Source organism: Sitophilus oryzae, unplaced genomic scaffold (genome assembly GCF_002938485.1).
Source record: "Sitophilus oryzae breed Bouriz unplaced genomic scaffold, Soryzae_2.0 scaffold_1107_pilon_pilon, whole genome shotgun sequence".
Classification (NCBI taxonomy): Eukaryota; Metazoa; Arthropoda; class Insecta; order Coleoptera; family Curculionidae; genus Sitophilus; species Sitophilus oryzae.
This window is the reverse complement of record NW_022145735.1, coordinates 123,095-150,091: the sequence shown is the minus strand read 5'-3', so window position 1 is coordinate 150,091 and position 26,997 is coordinate 123,095. Positions and strand designations below refer to the sequence as shown.

General features: G+C 33.8%; 1 protein-coding gene across 2 annotated transcripts in view; it reads right to left on the bottom strand.

Annotated features, from left to right (window-relative positions):
* LOC115880976 (flocculation protein FLO11-like) overlaps positions 1 to 19,854 on the bottom strand; it is a 94,740-nt gene extending 74,886 nt beyond the window's left edge. For both annotated transcript variants that reach the window (XM_030898324.1, XM_030898329.1), the window contains exon 1: positions 19,822 to 19,854. The gene's annotated coding sequence lies outside the window, so the exon portion shown is untranslated. The remainder of the gene's footprint in view (positions 1 to 19,821) is intronic.
* Between the last annotated feature and the right edge of the window lie 7,143 nt (positions 19,855 to 26,997).

Sequence of the window (26,997 nt, the reverse complement as noted above, 5' to 3'; positions counted from 1 at the left end):
ACTTTAGGGCATAAAAGTATATTTAAAACACCCTGTATGTAATGCACCAATGAACAGATTTTTAAAATATACGTTCCCATATCTTCTTACCAACCCCCCACCCCCACCAAAAACTAATAGCCAGATTCTCGGGTGCCACAGTATTTTTGTGCCAAATTTGGTTAAAATCGGTTCAGCGGTTTTTGAGTTATCGTGTTACAGACGGACGGACAGACGAACAGACACCATATTTTGTATTTAGGTCATTTATGACCCAATAACTCATTTTGAGTGAAATTAAAAAAAACTTCTTTTCGATCTTCATAGCCTACCATACCTATTGGTATGGTCGGCTAATAAAATTTCTGAAATGGGAAATCTGGTATAGCGCCTTTTTCAGAACAATCAGATCATCCTGTATATACCTAATTTATAAAACATTTTCTGATAACTCCATATTTTCTTGTGTGAAAATCTCATACGGCTTGTTTACCCTAAATGTAAAATTCCTTTTAGCTGAGGTTTTAGACTAAAACAAGTAATACACAAGGCACGTGAATAAGGCCTGAGAACTATTGCAGGAAACCGTTATATAACGTTACAGATAATGTTATTGCAGCATAAATTATTTCTGATCCCATATCACACTGCAATTATGTTTATGCACTTCAGTAATGTCTCCATATCTGTAAAGAGTTCATTTGATGTCAGTTATTTTTAAGAAATGTTTGTGCCACAATGTCTAAATTAAGCTGTTCAATATTTACTGTTTATGGTGGAATATTGTTTTCCATAGCGAGATACGTTTTAAAAATATTCTGAAATTTTTATTTCGAGGAATTTATTACGAGTAGAAAAAATATTGTGCTGGCTTGGCGTTGGTTTCTATGCAATTTGACAAGTAAATAAAGCTGTCTCTTTAGTTGCTAGTTTTTAGTCAATATTTTTTAATTCTCTTTCGTGTCGATTGCTGATTGAATTGGAGCCAGAAATGGCTCAAAACGAAATAAGTAAATTACCAACACATATTCAGGCTGAGGCGACAAACGCCATATCCGAACTACTTCCATTTAAATCCCGAATAACTTATGAAAAGGAATACAAAAATTTTCAAAAATGGAAGCAATTAAAAACGTGCGAGAAGAAATAAGGGTTTTAACCTATCCTCGCTGTTAAAGTATCATTTAATCTACCCTTGCGGTTAAAGTACTATTTTATCTACTATTTCTGATAAATATAGGCAATTTTAACAGTTATAGCTATGGAAAAAATCTATTATTTCGATTACCATAAGCTTAAAAATAATATTGTTGAAATTGATGAACTTTGACTTTATTAAGATCGATTTTGCTTATTTGGTAATATGTTGTAGTCCTGAATGTGTAGTTTACAAAACCGTTTCGTTTTTGAGATTGACACTTTTTGTTCCAGAGATCTTTGTTGTTAAATATTTCGGAAAACAGAAAAAACTATTTCTTTTATAGATTTGTTAAAAACCCCGTGACAATCCGAAAATTGTTCATTGAGAAGAAATCAAGAAATATCTTTTTTTTTGACAAGATTTTTCTCGGTCGTTCTGAGAAGTTCTCAGAAATTTCTTCGAGTGTCTTAGATCGTTGGATGATTCCACATATTTAGGAAGAACAGATATCACATTGTGCATTTTAACCCGATCAAACAATCGGAGGTTGACTACGTACTGTATAAACCAACTGAGATAGAGAAGGCGACATTGCCACATCTCAAATTTGCGCCTATCTACTTAGTTTGATTTGCAGAAAAGGTGACTTTAAAACCTTCACCAGATATCAATAAATCTCAATTTCTTAATTAAATTAATAGTTTATTTTTAAAGAAGCATGAGTAATAATATATTATTAACCAGAGGATATATGCGTTACTATTAAAGGACATGTTTACTGTTTAATGTGCTGAAACGTCTAGAACTATTGGCAACGTCGCTGCTAGTCTTCCCGAATGAAAATGAGCCGTCCGTCCCACCACCCCTCGCGACGGCCCTTGGTCCGTTATAGCGCACTACGTTTAGCTTACGGTGTGTTTGAAGTCGGAATCAAGTCCGAAGTGAACTTTTCAGTGTTTTTCAGTAGTTTTTGTTTTTGTTTAACGTACTTTTGAATCTGTGAATTTTCAATATGGTACGACAGTGTCAAGTGTGTGGAAAAATAAACTCAAATTTCCCGAATTTGTCTTTTCACAGGTAGGTACACATTTCCGCCGTAATTGTACATAGGCGTCCTACAAGGGAGCCCCTTACAATTAAAATAATTTCTAATTTTATTTGTTGAATTTTGATCTATTAAAACAAGAACGTAGTAGCCGGTAGTTGAATTATAATTCGTCTCAATTACTACCTAACTGTTGTAGATCATAACAAATTTGAATATAAACGTTGCATTTGAAACTTTATTGTAAGCCAGAAAGTGATATTTTTTTTCTTAAAATTGCGTCACATTTTGGTCATTATATACGATATTCTAAAGGAATTTTGCTCAACAAATAAACAAAGGTGTTTACCCGACCTTTTTTTACATTTTACTGCTTTATTATATCTGCCCCTTCGGCCCTGTTTAGACAATTTTTTACCACCGTACAAATACCTCTACCTAGAGTTATTTGTACGGTGTGTTTACCTTTTTTTAGAATGGGACGAACTGTAAATAATTTTTAGGCTACTAGTTTTATACATACCTAAATACAGAGTAACCCAGGCCTCCAAAAAAGCTTTTTACCTATTAACGTTTTTGGTTTGTGATTTTTATTTCAATTTTTTACATAAGATGGGGTCTCCATTGTAACGCACATTTTCAAAATATTTTTATCAACATACAGAGTGATTCAAACCGCACGAACAATCAGATCATCCTGTATATACCTAATTTATAAAACATTTTCTGATAACTCCATATTTTCTTGTGTGAAAATCTCATACGGCTTGTTTACCCTAAATGTAAAATTCCTTTTAGCTGAGGTTTTAGACTAAAACAAGTAATACACAAGGCACGTGAATAAGGCCTGAGAACTATGCAGGAAACCGTTATATAACGTTACAGATAATGTTATTGCAGCATAAATTATTTCTGATCCCATATCACACTGCAATTATGTTTATGCACTTCAGTAATGTCTCCATATCTGTAAAGAGTTCATTTGATGTCAGTTATTTTTAAGAAATGTTTGTGCCACAATGTGTAAATTAAGCTGTTCAATATTTACTGTTTATGGTGGAATATTGTTTTCCATAGCGAGTTACGTTTTAAAAAATATTCTGAAATATTTATTTCGAGGAATTTATTACGAGTAGAAAAAATATTGTGCTGGGTTGGCGTTGGTTTCTATACAATTTGACAAATAAATAAAGCTGTCTCTTTAGTTGCTAGTTTTTAGTCAATATTTTTTAATTCTCTTTCGTGTCGATTGCTGATTGAACTGGAGCCAGAAATGGCTCAAAACGAAATAAGTAAATTACCAACACATATTCAGGCTGAGGCGACAAACGCCATATCCAAACTACTTCCATTTAAATCCCGAATAACTTATGAAAAGGAATACAAAAATTTTCAAGAATGGAAGCAATTAAAAACGTGCGAGAAGGAATAAGGTTTTTAACCTATCCTCGCTGTTAAAGTACATTTAATCTACTCTTGCGGTTAAAGTACTATTTTACCTACTATTTCTGATAAATATAAGGCAATTTTAACAGTTATAGCTATGGAAAAAATCTATTATTTCGATTACCATAAGCTTAAGAATAATATTGTTGAAATTGATGAACTTTGACATTATTAAAATCGATTTTGCTTATTTGGTAATATGTTGTAGTCCTGAATGTGTAGTTTACAAAACCGTTTCGTTTTTAAGATTGACAATTTTTGTTCCTGAGATATTTGTTGTTAAATATTTCGGAAAGCAAAAAATGCCTGCGATAATAATAACCACCGCAACCTTACAGATATATTGTATCCTCCTTTCTTTAGTTATAACTCATCATAGAATCGCAGGGCTTTGAGAAAAGTCAGTTTCTGAGACAGTTTTACAGAGGTTAGCTCTCCATCTCCGATATCAGTCGTTTATGGCACGAATGGTTGTCGTCTCGGTACACTCAGTGATGAGGTTTTCTGGTGTTTCCCCATTTTCCCCACAGAATCTGCATTCGCCGTTGTTTCTTAGCTTCAATTTACTGAGGTTTTCATTGAGGAGACAGTGTCCTGTTAAAAACCCTGTGATAATCCGAAAATTGTTCATTGAGAAGAAATCGTTCTGAGAAGTTCTGAGAAATTTCTTCGAGTGTCTTAGATCGTTGGATGATTCCCATTCCAGGTTACGGATCGATTTTTCCAGGTTCTTGAGTTCCACTTTAAGATGGTTTCCACTTGGGAAGCTGAACGGTACTCTCTGGTCCAGTTAGTGGAGTATTCGCTCCTTTTCTAGCTAGATCGTTTGATTTTTTATTGCCTTCTATCCCTTGGTGGGCTGGCACCCAGGACTTTCTTTGCGGTTATCTTTGCCTAATTTATTAATAATATACATATAATTGATCACTAAAAATTAAGATAAATACTTGCTTAATCCACAACGAAATTACAGAAAAGTTGCTACAACTGTGCTCAACTTGTCAGACTAAACTAACAATAATTGCACGAAACAATAAAGGTAAATATGATGATAAAATAAATTAAATTAAAAATAATATAGACCAAGACTTTAGACTTAACACTTTCGACAGCTCACTCTATTTAAATTGACGTAAATGACATAAACAAACAGACCAGTGTGGAAATCGAACGTTGTATAACTACAGTGTGAAGTTTGAATTAGAAATTTGCGAATATGCAGGTGTCAACAGAATAGAAATCACTTAACGCTCAGACGTAAATTTGCTTTAAATAATATATAGCTTAAAAGTAAAGTCACGTGCTCAATTTGGTTTGAAATAAAAATATGTCTTTTTATATTACCAAATATAAATTCTTTAAGTTCACACTATTTAAGCAAAATGATAAAAATCGAATTTTGAAAAATTAAGATATACATATCCTAATAAAACGCAATTAAAGAATTGTAATCAGACATTTTTAATTCAATAGATATTTTTACAAATTGCAGCTAGATTTAAATTGTATCTAATGCCGGGTCCAGACCAGCAGACAAAATAACGACAAGACAGAAACATTCATGTTTTACGACAAAATTGCGACAAATCCGATACATTTCTGCGACATTTTGCGCCAAAACACAATGAGATAGAAGCCGAAACAACAGACAATCTAATGCCGGGTCCAGACCAAGGCGACAAAAAGTAAACACGATTTTGAGACAAAAACAAGACAAACTTGCGACAAAAAATGGGGAATTCTGACAAGACAAACTTGAGACAAACTGTCCACACCGCAAGGACAAAACTACAACAAAGTCTAAAGTTTAGTTGTTGCGAATGAATTTTATTTACCATGTGTGATTTCACTGGTCTCCTACTGTTGGCAGCACACGCCATCCACACTGCGCCGACAACTTGTCGTAAAATATACGAACAAAACATAGACACTTTGATTTTTACCGTCTCGATACGGGGCATTGAAAAGTCTCCGAATTTTGAAACAAAACAAAAATGAGACAAAAACGTCGCCGAAATATATTAGATTTGTCGCAATTTTGTCGTAAAACATGAATGTTTCTGTCTTGTCGTTGTTTTGTCTGCTTGGTCTGGACCCGGCATAAGAATATTACCAATTTTTTTAATATTAGACAATATTATAGACTTTATTTAATAAAGATTTTCAGAAATCTATTTCCTATTTGTAGCTTGGGTATGTTTTTTTCATAAACCAAAAACATCTCTGAAAAACACAATGAGATAAAAGCCGAAACAATAGACAATCTAACGTATCTATCGGCTTCCGGTTGTTTTTTAACGCCAGTCGCTATTCATTCGTTCGTGTAGGCATTCCAGTCATGACTCATCCGTCCAACTTCGGCATACCGAATGACATAATCGACATATTTCCTAATAGATTATCAATTCAAATTGTTCGGTAACTATTATATGATTTCTTTGCCATTCTTCGATAGTTCCTATATCTTAATACAATGCTGAAGAAGGAATAGAGAGAGAATTATTTAAAATACTTTTTTGATAATTTGTTTGTAAATAAGTCAAACTAATTCAAATTATTTGGAAAGTTGGTACTACCACAGATCATACAGATTATAAACTTTGTTTTTTCTTTATAGTTTTTCGTGGTTCCAATTTTCGGAATCGGGCACTTGTTAGGATACTAGTTTGCGCACATAGCACGCCCACTTATGGCCTCTAAAATTGTGCACAGCGCCTGACCGACACAGTTATTAGAACGATATCGGAAAACCGAATAGCGTCATGCAGTATTTACGCGTACCTTATCATGGTTACCAGTGGCGGATACAGAGCAATTTAAATACAGAACAATTTAAAATCTCTAAATTGGGTTAAGTATTAGGCTTTTGGGTTAAAAATGGTGCTCTAAACGGCATATTTTGCATTGTTTTTTATTTGGGCCCCCCCTAAAATAAATTTCTGTATCCGCCCCTGATGGTTACGATATGGGCGAGTCAATTTTTAACGCAACACCCGCTAATAACATTAAGCGCTATTTCTAAATAACGTTCAAAAATTGCTTAAATGGGCATGTGCGGGTACATTTAACAACCGGGGCCGGCCGGCGAGGGGCGAGATCTTTTATTTTAGGTTATGTTTGAATTGTTTTGAATTATTACTTTAGTTTTATTAGGTAATTTAATATTTAAGTAGCTGGGATAAGTTTTAATTAAATAAATATGGCTCAAAATTTGGATTCCACCTCTTCCATTATTAAAGAACCTATAAAGAACCTTAGGTTTACAGCAGATGACGACTTAGCCCTTCTAAGAGAATTTGTTGCTTGTTGCCCTAAACCCACTGTCAGACGTTGAACAATGAAGCACTGGAAATAAGCACTTTAGCCCTTTAGATTTAAAATACCTAGTAAACAAAACAATTTCAAAGTTTTAAATTCAAAGTTAGGTTAAGTTTAAATAGCGGACGCGACGAGAACAGAATTCTTTCCGATCCGATAACTATAAATGAAGAGAGTTAATACCACCTCACGTAAAGGAAATAACACCCTTATTAACGTCCATGCACGCTATTCGATTTAGCGATATCTCTCTATTACGCTGTTTATTGTTATTTTACGCGAGTTTATTTTTGCGCACAGGAAATTTTACTCGATTGCACATCGTCATAAAAAACAATTTTTGTACCACGAATTAGGGATAAGATTTTTATCTGTATACATATAGTATACCTAATCTGTGGTACTACTCGTCGTAACCGTATGACTTTGCACGGAAGTTAAAAAAATACTTACTAATAATTTTTTCGTACTGATGGGTTGCGAATATTGCGAATATTTAATTTGATCCCTTCTATCATCTATATTTTTTTCAGATTTTTTTAGCATTATTTGAATAGAAATGTGGTCTCTCAAGGCTAGAATCCTGAACCGCATCGAGGCTTTCGAAATGTGGACTCTCCGGAGACTCTTACGTGTGCCATGGACCGCACATGCCACCAACGAAGAAATTTTAAGAACTGCAGGCTATGAACGAGAAATACTTAAATAGTTAAAGAAAGAAAAGTTTCCTACCTCGGCCATATCCTTATAGGAGACAAATATTACATTCCTAAACTAATTCTACAAGGGAAAATAGAGAGACGACGGCGAGACCCAGGAAGAGAACAACATTCCTGGCTAAGAAACATACGGGATTGGTGTAACATCAGCGACGCAGCCACTATATTTCGCAGAGCCGAAAACGGCACTCTACACATTATATGAAGAGTACAAATAATCGCCAACGTGCGGCTAAGCACAAGGCACAGGAAGAAGAACAGAAATATCAATTTTTCAAAAGTCTTGCAAATGGTATGATTCACAAAACCGGTTGCCAAATATCGTACCAATAGGCTTTCTATATCGAACCTACCACCTCATATTCAAATCACATCAGGCTTGTTAATATAATATATCAAAAACTTATCTTCTGAACCATTATTTATATCTGCTTTGATGACTGCTGCTGTCAGTAAAGTTTGCAGATCATACCAATACCTCAAATCATCATAAACATTTCCTTCTACAGACCAAACTAAAAGCGATCAACTCAGTAACCATCAATTCGAAGTTGGTCAAAGAATGCCTAGAGAAGCTGAAGAAATTAGGCAAAGAAAATAAAGTCGTCCTACACTGGGAGCCAGCCCACCAAGGGATAGAAGATAGTGAAAAAGCAAACGATCTAGCTAGAAAAGGAACGAACACTCCACTAACTGGACCATTTTACTTCCCAAGTTAAAACCAACTTAGACCCAACAACCGGAACCCAACAACCTGGAAGACTCCATCTGTAACCTGGAATAGGAATCATCCAACGGTCTAAGACACTTGAAGAAATTTCTCAGAACTTAGGTCCGAAAAGAATCAAAGATTTTCCTTGATTTAAGTAAAAACAATCTTCAGATTGTCCCGGTGTTTTTAACAGGACACTGTCTCCTCAAGAAATACCTCAGTAGATTGAAGCTAAGAAACAACGGCGAATGCAGATTCTATGGGGAAAAATGAGGAAAGCTTTGAGTTGCCGAGACGACAACCATTCATGCCATAAGATTTGGTACGACTGATATCGGAGATGAAAAACTAACCGTCTCATATACTGAACCGAATTAAAGTCCTGAATCTGTATGATGAGTTATAACCCAAGAAAGGGAGACAGAATAGATCTATAAGCAGTGTTGGCACAAGCTATACAATTATTGTGTACTTTGCTACACATTTGCTTCAATGATTGCACAGCTACACCACAATCGCCTGAGCTACACATTTTTAGAATTTACATATTTCGTATAAAAAATAATACCAGAACAGTAAATCAGCAGACAAAAGCTGCTTTTTTACTTTTAAATTATCTAAGTTAGTATATCAAAAGAGGCCGCAAGTGTACTTTAAGTTTTGAACTGACAAATATCATTTTCCGTCATCAGTTTGGAGATGTTCAGTAAAATGTCAGAGTATGACCTAGGTCATGAGTTAAGGACCAATAGACAATAGCGAATTATGGTAAATAGACAGGATTGCTTAATCCCTTAAATAATACATAATACGTACTTTGGCCAAATTTCACTGCTCAATTACGTCACTGTAGTTCACAGACTCACTTCTACCTGTTTGTATACATGAATAATATTCAGTGCCAATTTCACTTCCTCCCATGTCAGCAAGTACCGCAGATTCTATGGACAAATTTGGACTTTAAACAGTCCTGAATAGTTTACAGTTTTTAAACAGAATTAACCGGTTTAATTTGTCCATAAAACCATAAATTTCGCGGCATGAATTTTAACGTCACTGCAGTCCTTAATGGCACGAGAGGAAATGAAATGGGACATAAATATATTGACGTATACCACCGAGTGGAAGTGAGACTCGTAATCATGCTTTAAAATTTGGCTAACGTCCGCCTTATTGGATAGTTTACAGTACAAATGTATACAATCCGGTGTTTAAGTTTAGTAAATTTTTGTTATTTTTAATATAAAATTCAATTGAAGTGATTAAAAAGTACTCCCTCAATACAAAAAGAAAAGCAACGAAGTTACAATTAAGGAATAGATAATAAATCAAATTCAATACAAATTTCACTGGTTTGAAATGGCGCGTAGAAAATTGTGACGTCACCTATCAGCATTTGACTGAATAGTTGACAGAGGGCGCAAGCCTCTGAAGAATAATATTATGGCGTATCTAGTTCTCTGCTACCGTATTTACACCATATATCTTAAAATAACGTTAGATTTTTCTATTTTTATTAAGATCGTTAAAAAATACGATTTTATGTGGGATTATTCTTTATTACCCCAATATTAAATTTACTTTTATATTTTTTACCACTAGAAATTAAAACTTCAAATTTTTATAATTAACAGACTGCCATTTTTATCGCAGCACTAAATACTACCAAAGTTGTTCGGATGTTCCAGGCGTTCGAGGGTTCGAGGTTAGATTTGTATTTACTTTAGTATTTCACATCTCAAATTGTGATAATATACCTACATACAGTGGCGTATCAAGGCGGGGGCGTAGGGGCGGTCCGCCCCGGGCGGCGTCCTTCCAAGTACCAAAGGGGCGACAAAAAATTGTTATAAAGGCGGCGGATTGACTCTGTAGGGGCAGCAAACCTCTCTCCTAGAGGCTCTCCGCCCGGGCGCCGGGCGCTCATAACACACGCTACGCCATTGCCTACATACCTTGATGCTTTTACACCGGCGATTTCGGCACTATTAAACCGATTATCTCGTTTTATTAACTCGTGCACCATAAAAATCCCTGGGAAGATTGTTAGACGTAGCTTTTACAAACTTCTCCATACTGATAACACTATATCTAGGTAAAACGAGCACAAAGAGGAAAGAAAAAAATAACACAATGCAAAATACAAAACGCTCCGTACAAAATCCAAAATCCCACTCAAAAACGACAAAACTGACTGACATTTGACATTGACATTAATAATGACACATGCTAAACCGCTTCGACGCCGGCCACCAGTGTCTCTGGTGACAAACCGTGACACTTTTGATAGGTGACGTCAGAGATTGCAAAAGTGTAAATTTGAAATTCTTAATATTGATTATTTTTTCTTTAAAAAAATGGGATGAAATTGAAGTAAGAAATAAAAAATACGGGTGTCATAAAATTGTATGAAGATTAATTATTTGCAATAAGAAAACTATGGTTAAACTCCGGATTCTGCACAATCAATTTTTTTGTGGCAACCTTGTCTATAAGGGGTAAAAATATTATTACTTTGGCACTGAGACAGATCATTGTAACAGTCTACCTACTGAGACATCCTATATAGCATTTTTTTTGTACTATTCATCAGTTAACTGTAAATACATAAAACACATTTTTACTATATTGTCGTCGGTTTAGCATTGACCATAAAATTTATAAGTTTGAATATATATGAATCATTTCCGTATGAAGAATGACCTCTAAAACTACTAAAAAAAGTCTCAACTATAAATATATGTCTACACCTGCGGGCGGCATATCCACAAAATTATGCGATTTAATGAGGATTTTTAATTAAACTAAATAACCTTAACCGCTATTTGTTAATGGCCTTAAAATATTATTAATAGTCTCAAGTAAAAGATCTTTTATTTTTTAAATAATGAGGTTGGATTGTGCAAGGCTTTTTGTAAGAAATCTACTTAGGGGTTAAGTGTAGCATAAATCATGTTACAGTGGTACAAAACCAATTATAAAATAAGCAAGAAATAATATAAAATAAACATAAAAATGAATAACAAATAATTGCGAAAATATTGCGATGTTGACCGCGCAATAAATAATACTCTGTATAAGATAATGTGAGTTTTTCTTCGGGGGGGGCAACGGCCCAGCTACGTCGAAACACCGGTTCCCATTAGAGCACCGAAGTTAAGCGACGTAAGGCGATACTAGTGAATGGACGGGTGACCGGTTCGAAACTCTGTATCGTGCTGTTGTCAAAAAAAGGCAAAAGTGTAAAATCTATTGACACACACTGCTCATTCACGCCGGTTCGAGGCCGGATGAGATCGGATATCTCGTGAGTAGGAGTCGATTTAGACACCTGCCAAGTCAGTAGGCCATTGACCATGATATGGCCAAGGACCGCGGTTCGGATTCCGCGTAAACAAAGTAGGCCCCGTCCAGATTAGCCCTGGCAGCAAAAAGGAGACGTTAACTTCAAATCTTTACTTTACTTTTACTTTTTCTTCGCGGACTTATTCCGTTTTGTTAATTTATGAAAATATAGCTAAGCATTAATAAAGCCAAATTCATTCCATATTTTAACCATTTTTCGAATATATACTGTTTATAACCAAAGTTTCAGTAAATAAGAAATAGCATGGCATATGCTATAGCATAGCCATAGCATGGCATAATACAATTAGTGCTCTATATGCAGAATTTTATGGCTATCCAATTCTGTACAGAAAAAATGAGAGTTAATGAAGCAATTAAAAAAAAATTCAACTTTTAACTTTTTTTGGACACCCTGTATACAACAAAACATTTTTAAGATATGCACCCTTATAAACCATGCAACATTTATATAAAACTTTTTTTCATATCTTTGTCAACAACGACGATATTGGATTTTCTCGGATTAATGTGCCACCCTGTATAATAAATATGTATTAATAACAAAGTTATATAATTTCAACAAAATTTATAAAATTCTTCAATAATATTACGCAACGATATAAAAAATGGAAAAATTACACTGATTTGATCAGTATTTAATATCAATCTTACGTAAGTTGGCTTTGACTGGCTCTGCACGCATTGTTTTGGTAACCTAGCAACCAGACAAGAAACGTCAAAATTTTATTTGCTCGACAAAATAATATTAAAAGTGCGTTTATAGATGTGTGAGTTTCTTATTACGGAATAATGATTTAGTGGAAAGGCAAAAATGCAGTTTAATTGTGATTTGTGTGCCTTGTGCTTCATCATAGGCGTTAAATAAGGTAGGATGCTATTACATTATATTATTATAATAAATGTTTCAGTCTCGGTGAATTTGAAATACGAGTTTCTTCGTTGCAGCAGTTATATAAATTGTTAATTCATAGTTTGGCAAAATTTGTGATACCAGATATTATTAAACAAATACACAAGTAAGGATATTTATACTAAAATATGTAGATAAACAGGAGTTTAACTCTTGTCTTATTACTGGCCCTTCTACATTTGATTTTAAATGATAATAACTGATAATTTTATAACTAATAGTCATTAGTATATTATAGAGATTATCAGAATTATTCAAAAAATTCTAAGGACTTTTACGTTAAAAACTCAATAAAATAAACCTAAAAATCGATAAATTTTGGAACCAAATTCTTTCTATTACTGAGATTCGGGGAGATAATTATTATTATTTCAAAGTGGTTTTCTTCTATTTAATTAACAATTGCTGGGCTGACTAGCTATTCTTGTGTCATTACCGTATGATAAAGAAAAAAACAGCGTCAAAGAGAGCTGGGGAATGAATTTCGGTGATAATTTTAGCGAGTCAATCTCTAGACGTCATTTTACTAAAAATTGACAAAAAATTGTCATTAAAAATAATAGAACGTTTCCAGACACACAAATCTATTTCCCAAAAATTATTTTTCTCGAATTTTTAAACTACACCCACAGATAACATAATCACAATAGATTATATGTTCTCTGTGCTACACCATCAGGTAAAGCACTAGGACTCGACCTCATAAAATTATCATCGTTGTCATTTCCCAGACGTCTTTGACGCCGTTTTTTTCAATCGTATGTCGCAGCTTATTGAATTCAAAGAGTTACGAGACATTAGATAATTCAATCTTTTATAATCATATATTCTCTTTGTTTATAATAGAAAATTTATCAATTTAAGTCCAATAAATTTGTGGAGCAGACTTACTAAATCATTTTATCCATTTTTAAGATACAAAAAATATAGCAAACTACATACACAGAGTTACAATATTACGTCAGATTTTGCTATTTTTGATTAATGTTGTCAGACGGAAAATTTTTTGTGCTACAACTTCTCTATTTTTTAGACTATACTTAAAAGAATGAATGGAACTACGACTGGGAACCATTTGTAGATACGGATACCGTGGCAGCAGAAAAATAAAAGAAATTTCACGTCTAAAAGGCAGTCAACAGTTTTTTTTTCAAATTTTTGAATACAATCATAACTAGATTTTTCACATGCAGGTGTACTACTTGATTTTTTATCCATTTTAAGTCTACCAGTTTTTAGTAGAAATTTCCTGCAAAATGGCCAGCAGTGTTTCTTTCTTTGTAAAATTCGAAAAAATTGACAAAATGCATCTAAAATCTGCTCCGTTCCGTTCATAAAATGTATTTTTATAATCAGTAAACAATTGCGTTTAAGATATGAGATAATAGAATATTGAAAATATTTTATCTCCGTTAAATTCTGTAATTTATTCACTTTCACTTTCAAAATAAATTAAAATATAGATTTTTAAAAGGCTATTTTAATAAATTTAAAATATCTTTTCAAAATCTACTAGAAACTACGTTTACTGCGTTAATATCCCGACTTACTTAATTTATAAACAAATTTAGACAATAAAATATGGCCGAAATTGGCGCACCTCCTTTTCTGTGGTTTTGTGGGCAGCATGGTTATATAAACGGGCGATTTAATCATACCGACAAGGATAAATCGCACTTAAAATGTATAAATTGGACTGGCAATATGTTCCGTTTTAGTTTTATAGCTTAAAAACATTCAAATAGTAGCCCAAAAAATATGCCTTTGAATGCATCATTTGTTTAAAGATTATGTAGGTAGTATTTAAGTTTCCAGATTTTGACGTAGGTATCTATACAGGTGATGGACAGTTTAGAGAGTGTCAATCATCAGTATCTTTTAGACAAAAAATGCCATAGGATCAAAAAAAAACGGCGTGAAAGACGGCTGGGGAATAACAATCGGTGATAATTTTAGCGAAATCAACCCGTAAACGTTATTAAGAAGGTTGTATATAATTTTTAAATGGTCATCATCATCATCATTTTCAGCTTATTCCAACCATATCGAATTATGGTGTAGCCTCCCTTACATACTCTCTTTGTTGTCTATTATGGGCCCATTGTTGTCTATTATTGGCTATGTGGGCTCAAGTTATCACTGCTAATTTCCTAATATCATGGTCTCATCTCAGGTTCGGTCTTGCTCTGGGTTTCTTAATTCCCCTCGTGAGTACATGCTGTAATTGTTGTGCTCCATCTGTTGTCCGTTCTTCTTGCCAAGTGTCCTGCCCATTGCCCATTGCCACTTGAGGAATTTGACTCTGTGGATGACATCTATTACCTGGGTGTTTTGTCGTATCCACTCTATTCTTTTACGGTCTCTCATGGTTAATAATCTTGGTTAAGATCATTGAAAGATTGGTTAAAAAAAGGCTTCTATCTTTTCTACTTTCTACCTATCAATTTGGATTTCTAAGTAACAGTTGCACAAATGATGCTATGTTCGACCTTTTTAATAATGTATACTCTAGCCTGAATAACCATCACTCTACAGCCACAATTTTCTGTGATTTCTCTAAGGCTTTCGACTGTGTAAATCATAATATCTTAATTAACAAATTGCAATATTATGGATTCAGGGGAGTGCCGCTCGAATGGCTTAAGTCGTATCTTGGCAACAGAAGGCAGCTTGTGAGGATTGATACGTCTATGTCATCTTGTAAGCCTATAGAATGTGGTGTCCCTCAGGGTTCAGTACTTGGCCCTATTTTGTTTCTGGTGTTTATCAACGACATTGCAAATCTAGACATTAGCGGTCAAATCTGCCTCTTTGCGGAATCTGCCTCTTTGCGATTTCACTTGGAGCGGCCCAGATGTTACGGCACTATATAATACTATATCCAGTGACTTACACCATTAAATCTTGGTGCGATTCTAATCTCCTATGCCTCAACCTTGTTTTGTCATATAAAAGTACTATACAACCTTTTGTACTTAATAACACTATTGACGTCGTGGACTCTGTGAGATTCTTAGGACTTGTAGACAACTCGTTAAAATGGGACTTGCACATCGAGGCTATATCAAAAAACTAAGCGCTGCCTGTTTTGCACTAAGATCAGTTTCTAAGGAACTTAACTCATCAACCTCTAGAATGGTCTAATATGCCCTTTTTTGAATCGCATCTTCGTTATGGCCTCCCATTCTGGAGTACTTGCTCCGCGACAAAATTTGATCGTATTTTCAAACTTCAAAAGAGAGCAGTTCGACTTATTGGGACTAAACAGTAGAACTCACTGCCAGAATTTCTTTGGGTAAATACCTCAAAATACTGCCTCTTCCTTCCATTCCATTTTTGAATCCGTCTGCTTAATCCGCAAGCACATATTCTCTATTCCGTAAAGGCCTTCTCACAACTATCCACTTATGAATGATAATGCTGTCGGAGCACGATATTTATCTGCCAACCTTGAGCTCAGAACTAGTTAAGGGCTCAATACGGTACAATGCCAAGAAAATGTACACTCATTTGCCTTCGAGTATCAAGTCACTTTCATTCTTTTCCGCATTTCGCAAAGCTCTTGAAATCATACTTACTGGAGAGAGAGCCCTATATGCGGTAAACGACTTTTTTTTTTTTTTTTTTTTTTTTTAATTTGAATTTTTAATATTTGATTATCTCACACACTGGTTAAAGGTCTAGTATTTAATATTTACTATTTTATAACTTTATTATATTAATATATAACATGATTTTTATTCATTTACAGTTTTCCTTTTGTAAAATTTTCTAGATACGCCTGTGTTGTGCATATATGTTTTATTTGTAATTTTATGATGTAAATTTTTTTTGATTTGAGCCTGTACATTGTATGACATTTTTTTTATTATTATTTTGTATATTTGTTTTTGTGCTTTTTTGTTTTGTGAATGCTTTGTCGATGAAGCCTTTTTGGCTTTTTGTACAAAAAAGCGTTGTTTTTTTTATTTATAGCATATTTCGTTCCATTGAACGCTAGCAACCTGCAGTTTCTTATGATGTCCGTTTTAAGCATCCAGGTTTGGTTTGGTCGAATGGCATCCACACATAGGTCGAATGTTTTCTTCTGATAGAGTGGCATTCTAGATTTTAATATGATTGAGTTTCTTTCATAAGTACTACATGCTAACCAATTTTCGCGGTTGATTTTCTGGTAGTAGAGATCCCGAGCTGTGTATAGTACGTCTGCTGGATCTATGTCTATGCGCGAAAGGAATGCGGACGTAAAATTAAATAAACAGCAATACATTTTATACGTCGACTTGAGTACGTCACCGCAAATCGTTTCGCCCACTCATTTTATTGGCTACTTGCAATTGTCGATTTTTATTGATGGACGCGTCGTCTAATTTTTTACGAAAACACGAGAGAATATCGTTTCCCCTCACGGATACCACGTAGTTACAGAACGACAGACGTACTGTATTAGTTGTCCCAAATATTTATTTAAATGGTTTAGTTAAAAATTCGAGAAAAAATATTTTTGAAATAGGATCTGTCTTTGAATAAAGAATATGAAATGAAATTTCAGTTGAAAATAGCTGTCATTTTATATGTAAAAATTTAAAATGGTGAAGGTCATTAGCTGCCTGGTTACGGTCGACTATCCGGAAACAAAAACGAGATGTTTTACAGTGATGATTCTTACCAAAAATGACACTTAGCAATTTAAACTTATTTTAGGTGCGGAAAACTAATGCCAAGTTGTTACAAGAAGGTGTTTTATTTTAATAATTAATTCTTGTGATTTTGCAAAAATATTACATTGGTTACTTGGATTGCTTTTGGTTAGTTTTTCTTTGTAGAGGGTGTTAAGCTGTGGTTTTTATATTTTTATAATTAACTGTAGTTTTAGTAAAAAATATTATTAGATTATTAGATTTCCAAGAAAAGTTTTGCGTAGCTAAACAAAAATTCAAAACCACACCGCAATTTTTTTTTTTGTTGAAAACTACTATTTAGAGCATCTATTTCAAAAGTCCGCAATTTTTTTTCTCAAAATCGTGTTTCCGGATAGTCGACCTGTCCCTTGATGTTCATTTCCAAGCCAACTGGACGCCGTTTGTTATCATACGGTACTATTTTTTCGTTGGGGAAAATCTGTAAACTAGAGACCGTAAGTGGTACTGTCAGGGTGGTTGAGGTACCTTACTGACTAAAAAAACCTCCACAAAAAAAGATCATACGGTATTAGAACTGATTGATATTTAAATTATTCTTAACAAATTTTCCAATTATTTTAATATTATCTTTCTAACATCAATAGTTCCTGCAAATATTCCACAATGATATCGAGGACAAACGAGATCCTCGAGAAACTTCAAAATATTCCCTTGTAATTAAACATAAAATGTCAATTAATTTAATTAATCATACCAGTAATTAATTGATATTATTATGATTAGTTGATAAAACTGAAACTATAAAAAAGACAAAGAATTTTATGGTTTACCTTCGTAAGAAGGGTTTATGAGTCACATTAAATTCTGCTGTTGGAACAAGAGGTAACAATAAGTACTGCAGTCTGTATGCAGTCTGTATGTCTGTGGAGGGTTCATTGTACCTGACTCTACTGGAAACAGTAGTACTAATGCATACACTAAAAATCACAGTGTCAAAAAATACTGAATTTTTGACAACAAATTTATCTTTTTAGCGGTATAACTTTTCTCCTGTCATCCTCAGAATCAAACAGTAAAACAACATAACGAATGAAGTAGATTTTTACACAAAAAATAACTTATTTTCATGATTGTTAGTGAAAACAAGTATATTATACTGGGTATGTCTCAAAAGTATACATATACACCTCTATAACTTTTATTTTTCAGATAAAAAAAGTTTTTTTTATTTTAAGTATTATTATATTGATGTATGACATAAATTAGGGATTGATTGACGTATTCAATTTGTTTGGTTCCCTTCTTGTTCACCGGACAGTACAACTTTTGATTTTTGTATCGGCACCTGCCATACTTTTGTTTGTTCTGATAGAAAATGATACTGCAATAGAATAAACATTAGATATGTCAACTTTTATATTTTCGCTTAAAAAAAAAAAAAAAATTTTATTTAAATTTCTATCTAGAGTGCCATGGCCATGGAAACACTAATTTTAATCAAGGAGCCTTGGAAAAAAATAGATTTGATCATCTAATGTGTTTTGTGTCCATCCTGGCCGGTTAAAGATGCCCAAATCGTATTTTTAATCATATTTCAATTTTTTTCAAATAGAACAAAGGTGGCCCATTTAGTATTTGTAAAAAGTTACTTTACGAATAATTTGGCAATTAATACCTGGTATCTCGAGCTTCAAATTTGTCGTTATTACCTGCATGTTACAATTTCAAATAAACCATGCTGAGTAGATAATATATGAGAGACCATCCTCCTCATTATATACCCCTTCCTCCTCCCACACTAAGTCTATAATTTTTCAAATACGTTTAAAACGTATTTTAAAAAAATATATTTCCAATATATTTTTGGTATTTATTCTAAGATGTTCGTTTCTAGTTTGAACTGGAGGATTTGAAAAATGTAGAAATGGTGGTGGAAGGAGGAGTATAATGAGGAGGAGCGTATATTATTCATATATTATTTTACTCATATGCGAAAAATGTCAAAAGTTGACATAATGATATCATGTCATTCTAGAGTGTCATTTTGTATCGAATACAGTAAAATATACCGAGGGTTCAATTTAAAAATCAAAAGTTGTAGTCATTTCGGTGAAAGCCAGGGAAGTGACCGAAAACAATCGAATACGTCGATCAATCCTAATTTATATCAGCAAGTACCAACATACCAAATCTCTGCTTTTTATCTGAAAAATAAAAAGTTATAAGGGTGAGCCTGGAGCTACTTTTGAGACGACCCCTGGTATAAAACCGTAGGATCGAAAAAAAACAGTAATAAAGACGGGCTGCGTCAATTTTTAGTAAATGACGCCAAGAGACAGACCTCGCGAAAATTATCACGGTTGTTTGCAGTCCGCAGCCGTGTTGACGCTGCTTGAACCTGCGATATATAATAGGTACTGTAAGCATTCTAGCTATTATTTCATACACATGTCATCCGCCCAAAAACTTCTTAAAAAACAAGAGACGGAAGAAGACTCACAATTAACCAAAACGGTCCACTGACCACAATAAACTTTACCTGTTGATTTTACCGGCCGATGGTAATCCACCTGTATCCATAAACAAACAACGTTAAAAAAAATCACTCAAAGTCTCGCACTATTTCCGACTTTTTCGAGCCGTAATCTCCGTTCCTTATTATTCAGTATCGATACTAGTTCCTGTTTTTATTCCAACTATACGCCACTATACGCTGTGGTGGACAACGGTACGGTTACACGCTCTGAACCCGGCGGCAGGTAATTCAGGTTTAACCGTCGCTGCCGCCGAAGCCGCCGACGTCTGCGGAGACCGAGGGGGCGGCGCGGGGGCAGAAGGGGAGAGAGTCGAGGACCAGTGCGGCCCCCGAGGTCCAAGAACGCGCGAAGAGAAGGCTAGCGGGGCGGGTGGGAATCGGGAACGTGGCTGTTTTGGAGCTGCGTGCGGGGCTTTTTTCTGTTAATCGGAAGGGTTTTGGCGTACATCTTTGGACGACGAATTTTAGTTGTAATTAATCTGTAGCCATCATTCTTATCAATAATGTATATGTCGTAGTCTCATAAAATCCCAGCTTGAAAATCGGCAGAAAACGAGAATTACTCCCAAAGATTCAATAACAACACGATTAGTTCAGTCATTGGGATCAAAAAGGCTTGCTTGGAAAAAAGTCCCGAAGTTTTGAAAGGGGGGAAATTTGAGGAGGGCAAAATTAAAGAGAATAAAATTTCCTATAAAAAAGGTTTTATGAAAATTTTCGCTAAAGTCGTTTTCGCTTAGGCAAACCCTGAAAATTTTACAGGTAAAATTATGTATCCAGCTCCAAAACCCCTGTTGGCATTTCTATCCTGTAAATGCAAACCAACAACTGTGGTAAAGCTTGCGGATGCAGAAAAGCAGGGTTAAAATATTCAATGATTTGTGCATACTGCAAGGGAAAATCCTGTGACAACGTCACTGGAGTGTCACTTGACGAATCCGATGAAGAGGAGTTGGGCTTGCCTGTGGATATCCCTCTGGCGGCTGAAGATGAAGAGCTGGACGAATTGAGAGACCACCCTGATGAGCCCGGCACAGCAGACACGATCGACTTTGATATCAATGGGCCAGATCCGTCGGTGGGCTTGTGATACAAAGCTTTTTAATTTTGTCTTCAGTGGAGTAGGCTCCACTCCGTTAAAATAAACGCGCTTTATAATTTTACCTCTGCGGCGTGGCAACAAAATGCCATTTCTTCAATAATTAAAATTAATTATTCATAAAATTAATGAGCGAATTTATGATACGCCACTGTTTTATAACAAAACTGAAGAAACTAAACTAAACTAGTTTTTTTTTTTTTTTTTTTTTTTTTTTTTTTATATACATATTATTATCATATTTTACGCAAAATTGTAAAAATTTCCAGGGATTTTGTGCCCAAACGGTTGACTTTAGAAGGAAAATTTCTATAAACTTTTATAGGAACTTTATTTCTTTTAATTTTTGTTCTCCTCAAATTTTTGTGAAAACGCATAGTTTTCGAGGTATTCCACAAAATGTCGATTTTGGGATCTACTACATCATCTTGGCAAGGTGGCGGCGCCGGCGGCGTCTGGAAATATGCATTTTATGTATTTGAAGAATCCTAAAACCTACAAACCAGCAAAGTTGCAAAACTTCCGACTTTTTCCAAAGCAAAATCCTGCCGACTGAACCAGATATTGCGCTGTACACGACTGACATTATGATAGTTGTCAACAATACACGACAACGTTGCTGATCACGACGCAATGTGGCCAACATGAAGTGATAATAAAACGCTGAACTTAATTTTGGTAGCTTTAATCTAAATAAAATATCTGTCACAATCCTGTTTCTATAAAGTAAATGAAGAGCTGCTCATTTAAAACATTTTTGAAGCTACAAATTTCATTTAGTCAGGTTAATAGGATTTAGTGTCAATTTCGATATGAAGACGTGCATCGGAAAATGTTTTGCGATTACCGTATATGCATACAATAGATTTACGAAATATAGAAGTTATTAGATTGAAAACATTTTTTTTATTTGAAAATTAAAAATACAATTTGTTTCTTTGAAAATGTTTTAATGTATGGTTTCAGCCAGTCTAGCTATGAAGTTGCCAACTTTGTTGGCGAATGTCTATGCAGAAGATTAAACTCCTATAGTTAAAATACTAGAAGAATATATCTAGAAATATCCCAAACTTTGTTCAGTATTAAAACGACAAGCAGAAGATTATTAATTCAAGATTTTGACGAAAGAACAAATTAAATTTGCATTATTATTAAGGTAAGTCTTAAAACGTCAGTTATACACAATGGACGAGTTAATCAAAATGGCAGTTTTTTTTTGAGACATCTAAAAGAATAGTTGATATTTCCCCCATTTTCTTATAAAGAGTAACATAAAATTCACAGGTTTCTTATTGAGATAAAAATAGTTTTTAAAACATTAAAAAGTATGTGAAACCATATAAAAAACTAAAAAAAAAAAATTCTATAAATAATAATAAAACTTTTTTTTTTTTTTTTTTAGGAAACTAAAATAAAATGGCAAACGAAATACCGAACGAGTTTGCTGCTAATGTTACAAAACAGAGAAATTTTTGAATTCCTCAAGGCCCATAAATAGACCGTAATATTATTTGGATATTATAATATATGGATTTAATTTCTATTATTATTTAAATGTATTATTTAACATATCTCAAATTAAGCCTGTAGAGTTGTTCTTTTCTCTAGGATGGTTTTTGATATTTTCTACAATCAGGTTATTTCTGATTATTTAAATAAACAACAGGTACATAGTTGGTACGAAAGAGGAACGAGCATCTGGTGAAATTTCTTCCTTAGAGAGCTTATTTCACCCTGTAATCAGTAAAAATTAAAAAAAAAAAAAAAAAAAAAAAAAAAAAACAGAAGAGATAAAAAATCGTATGTCAGATTAACTTAATTTAAAAAAGTTCGTCTGTCACTGTCCGTCCGTCTGTGGACTCCATTTGGGTACCTATATCCACGTGCCGAGTTTTGGTTCCAATCGACCCATACTTAAGAAAATTCCTGATGATTTCGCCCATTTAGAGGCATCGGTTCGAAAAGTCGAGGGCGCGTCATCATCCAGCCCGTCCTCAATTATGCCGAAATCGACCCACATTTTTCTTAAAGAATATCATTCTTAGTCCCACCCCGACAAAGATGTAAACGAAACGTCGTATCCAACTTTGCAGTGTGGGACCGTGTAAACCGTCGCTCACATAGCCTACCCACCAAATTTGGTCGCGATCGGACGACATTAACTTTTGACGTTTCATCGTAAACCACTAACGGTCACAGTGACACGTGTCATGCACAGTCAAGTTGGCCATGATCCAATCTATCACATACCAAATTTTACTTAAATCGGACGATTTTTTTTTTTATTTTCATTAATTTTTCAGTACACGAAATGTCACCAAAATATCGATATCAAGAAATGCATATTTTTGTTCATTCTCATTACGAGCGTAGCCGCAAGAAGTTTGTTCATAGGGTGGCCGCGTTGTTGACATAGGTAGACCGTATGCTACACTTCGTCATTGTGGAATTAATTTTTTTTCGCGCCAACCGCGTCAAAATCTGGTCGTGTCAAGGCCGTACGTCATGGCCTTTACCCTTTACTCATCGCGCGTGTTAAGTTTTACTTCAAAAATACTTAGTTGCATTTCTACATTGTTCAAACTAAAAAATAAATAAAATATATTTAATAAATAATATAATGAAAGTAATAAATATGCCTATTGTAATAATACGTAAACAGAGACATATAGATAAGGTGTAAAATGAGGTTTTAATTTTTGCAGTTTAGATTTCGTAATATTTCACTAATTATTTAAAATAAAATGAATAATTTTGAAATCGCTTTTGTTGTACTTCTTTTGGCGGAGATTTCAACGCCCGATCAAGAAAGAGACTCCATTAAATATTTTTATAGTTAAAACTCAAAAAGCGGTTACTATACCTACAGTTCATATGAAATATACTTTTAGTCACGTGATTAAGCTTCTGACCGGTACAGCGTTGCCCACTTTATATATTTTCTTAATCAAAATATCAAAACAATTTTTTTTATAAATTAATAATATAGGGGAAATTAGTCAAATTGCTGTATTTCACCAATAGACACTTTATGTCGCACCATGGAGTTTGCTGGTGGTCGTAATATGATGTGCAACGAGAGTTATTTTAAATTTTTCCTATAAACAGTTATCATTTACTTCAACAAAAACTCACCTTCTTAACAACAATTAAGGGACATAAAGAGCCATTACTACCGCCTCTTTGTTTAAAAATAGTCTAACCAAGCAGAGTGAGTTTTAAGGCTATTAAGATATCTCGTACACTTTGCACTAAAAAGGTTCTAAAAAAGAACAATACCGACTGCGTATTCCTCGCTTGTAAAACATTTTTAAGCTTTTAGTATTCCAGTCGCTCCTTACCTTGGTTATGGTTTTATGTTCTGTTCTGTTTCCTGAAAGCTGACATGGAACACGGTTCCTGAAAATCGCTGGCTATAACGTTGTCACCAAACAACTCAGCGCGAGAAGGTTGCCTTTTCCAGCTTTGTTTGTCAATCAATGTCATTTATGTGACAGAAATCAGCAAATATTGGAAGTCTGATTGTTCTTCATTAAAAATTTGTAATAAAAAAAAATATTTTGTATTTACATCTAAAAGCAATGGAGGTAGGCAGTAAAGGTAAATAAATTTCATTAACTAAATAGGACAATGAATTTTTAGGACATATTTAAACTTATCATGGCATATTGTTTCTTAAAGTTAAGAACATTTAAAGAAAACATGAAAAACCAGACAAGTAATCGTGAATGTTTCAAGCTGCAAAAATATAAATTTAATAAAAAATTTTGTTTATTTATTATTGATCTGTTTTAATATTGGACCTGAGAATCTTCACTTGAGCTGTCAACGAGTTTAACAGTTTATTAACAAAGTACTTTTCAATATTAAACTCCATTGAAAATAAGAAGCAAACGTAAAAGTAGAGAATAGGTACATTAAAAATGCATAAAAGATAAAGTTTATAATAGAGGTATTGAAATTTAGAAAACCTCAACATTTGACGTTTCCAGTATTTTACCAAACCGTTCCGTATCAAAACAATGTTTTTCTTCAGGAACCGCGCTTTTACCGTAATCTTCACCGGTCTGGTTCGCCTGGTTTTGCAACGGAATACAGCCCAAAGGCATCACAACACTATTTATGACACCTAAAACTAAAGTGTCAAAACGAATGACAATGTCAGGAAATAATAAATAAATGCGGCAACTTGACATGAGTTGCCACCCGAATCCCCAGCGGGGAATTTAAATTCCACTTAGTCAACACGGCGCCGAATATGTCCATGGTTGGCAACAATGAATTTAAAAAATCAGTCCTCGATGACGTTACTGAAAGTTTATTTGATATGAACCAAAGATTTGCTAATGTCAAAAATCAAAACCAGGTAAAGTAACGTGAGAAGAACACTGTCAGTTATAATTATAAACACGTGATTATAAAAAATCCTGAACAAAAGCTATGTAGGTAGGTTTAATTTATTATTTTTGCACCGAACCTGAGGCTATGCGATCGTTAAAAAATTCTAGTTAATCTGTCCTACTATAAAATTGCTATTAAACGCCACCCTTGCAGTTTGAAATTCATTTATTTTGGGTGTGGCAAAAAGCGAGTGCCGCTGAAGAATGTTGAAAGACGTTGCCACATGGAGTAAGGACACTTCATAAGGTGTGCTATGGTATGCGTTTGTCATCTTGTTGTATTTGTGTCTATTTATATATACTGTTATATATATTATTTACTTACTCTTAGCTGTTGAAAAATAAATAAATGGTACAAACAGATTAGAAAATTATATACAGAATGGTTCGAACTGTGGCCTGAAACTTTGGCAGCATATTCTGCAGATAAAAAATTAAAAAAGTTTTTTTTAGTTTAAAATGTATAATCCTAAAATGTCTTAGCGTTTGAAGGTACAGGGTGTAGAAGTTTCATTTTTATTTCGATTTTTTCCAAATAATTTATGAAGTATAGTCAATATTTGGATGAATTTTTGGAAAATTGGTGTCTGGGAGTTTTTTTTTTTTTATAATTGATTTACGTCAATATGACTCAATTGTTGTGGGGCGCCACCGATATGTGTTTTAACTCTTGAATAAGAAGACTAAGGAAGGAGCATATCAAAAATCTTAGGTCCACCGCGATGGACCTCAAATATGGCCGACTTAAATTCCGGTTTATCAGTGCCGTTCTAATTTTATTTTAAAATGTAAAACTATGATGTAGGGTAGACGTGGGTAGACCTAACATTTTTTTATTTTAATAAGCATGAATAAATGCATAGTAGTTATTAAAATTGTTATAAAAACATATTAAAATAAAAAAAATATAGAAAAGTTTTAATAATTATTTATTAATTTTAAAATTTTAAAACATCCGATACGCTACTGAAGCAGGTAAGTCAAATTGACGTATCTAAATTTTTTGACATCAATCTGAATAAGTAGTAAATAATAGCAAAATGCAAGAAAAATATATAATTAGTTAATTTAAGTGAATTTCATAAATGATCGGTTTACTACACACGTATGTATATTATATAGTCACTTACTAGCGAAAGTTGTTCCATTATTTCACCTGATTTTTGCCGAGATCTACCGCACGCTAAACAACCAACTATTTTAGAGTCTTTTCGATAAATCGCATTAGTGTCACTGTTAATTTAAGTTCTGCCACAATTTCCATCTAGATTTACTACCTTTATACAACTATCAGTAGAATAAATAATAAATAATCCTAAAAAATAAGCTCCGTAAAGACCAACAAATCCACAAAATTTCAAATCAACTTCAAATGTGTCAAATGAACTGTCAAACAGAACTGCCAAAAATGGGGATTCATGATGTCGATTCCATCTCTAATGCATAAATACATGGATAGCATTATGCTCCTTCCTTAGTCTCTTTATTCAAAGGTTTTAATTGTTTTGAAGAGTAATAAATTTCATCCGCACCTGTATAAAATTACAGAGTGAAAAAAATGCGCGATTTTTACATAAAAAATGTCTCTTGGTAAAATCGCTACGAACGAGTAAACATATTGAGTGATAAATTTGAAAACTTTTTATTTTTAAAAGAATACGTATCCGAACGAAGCATGAG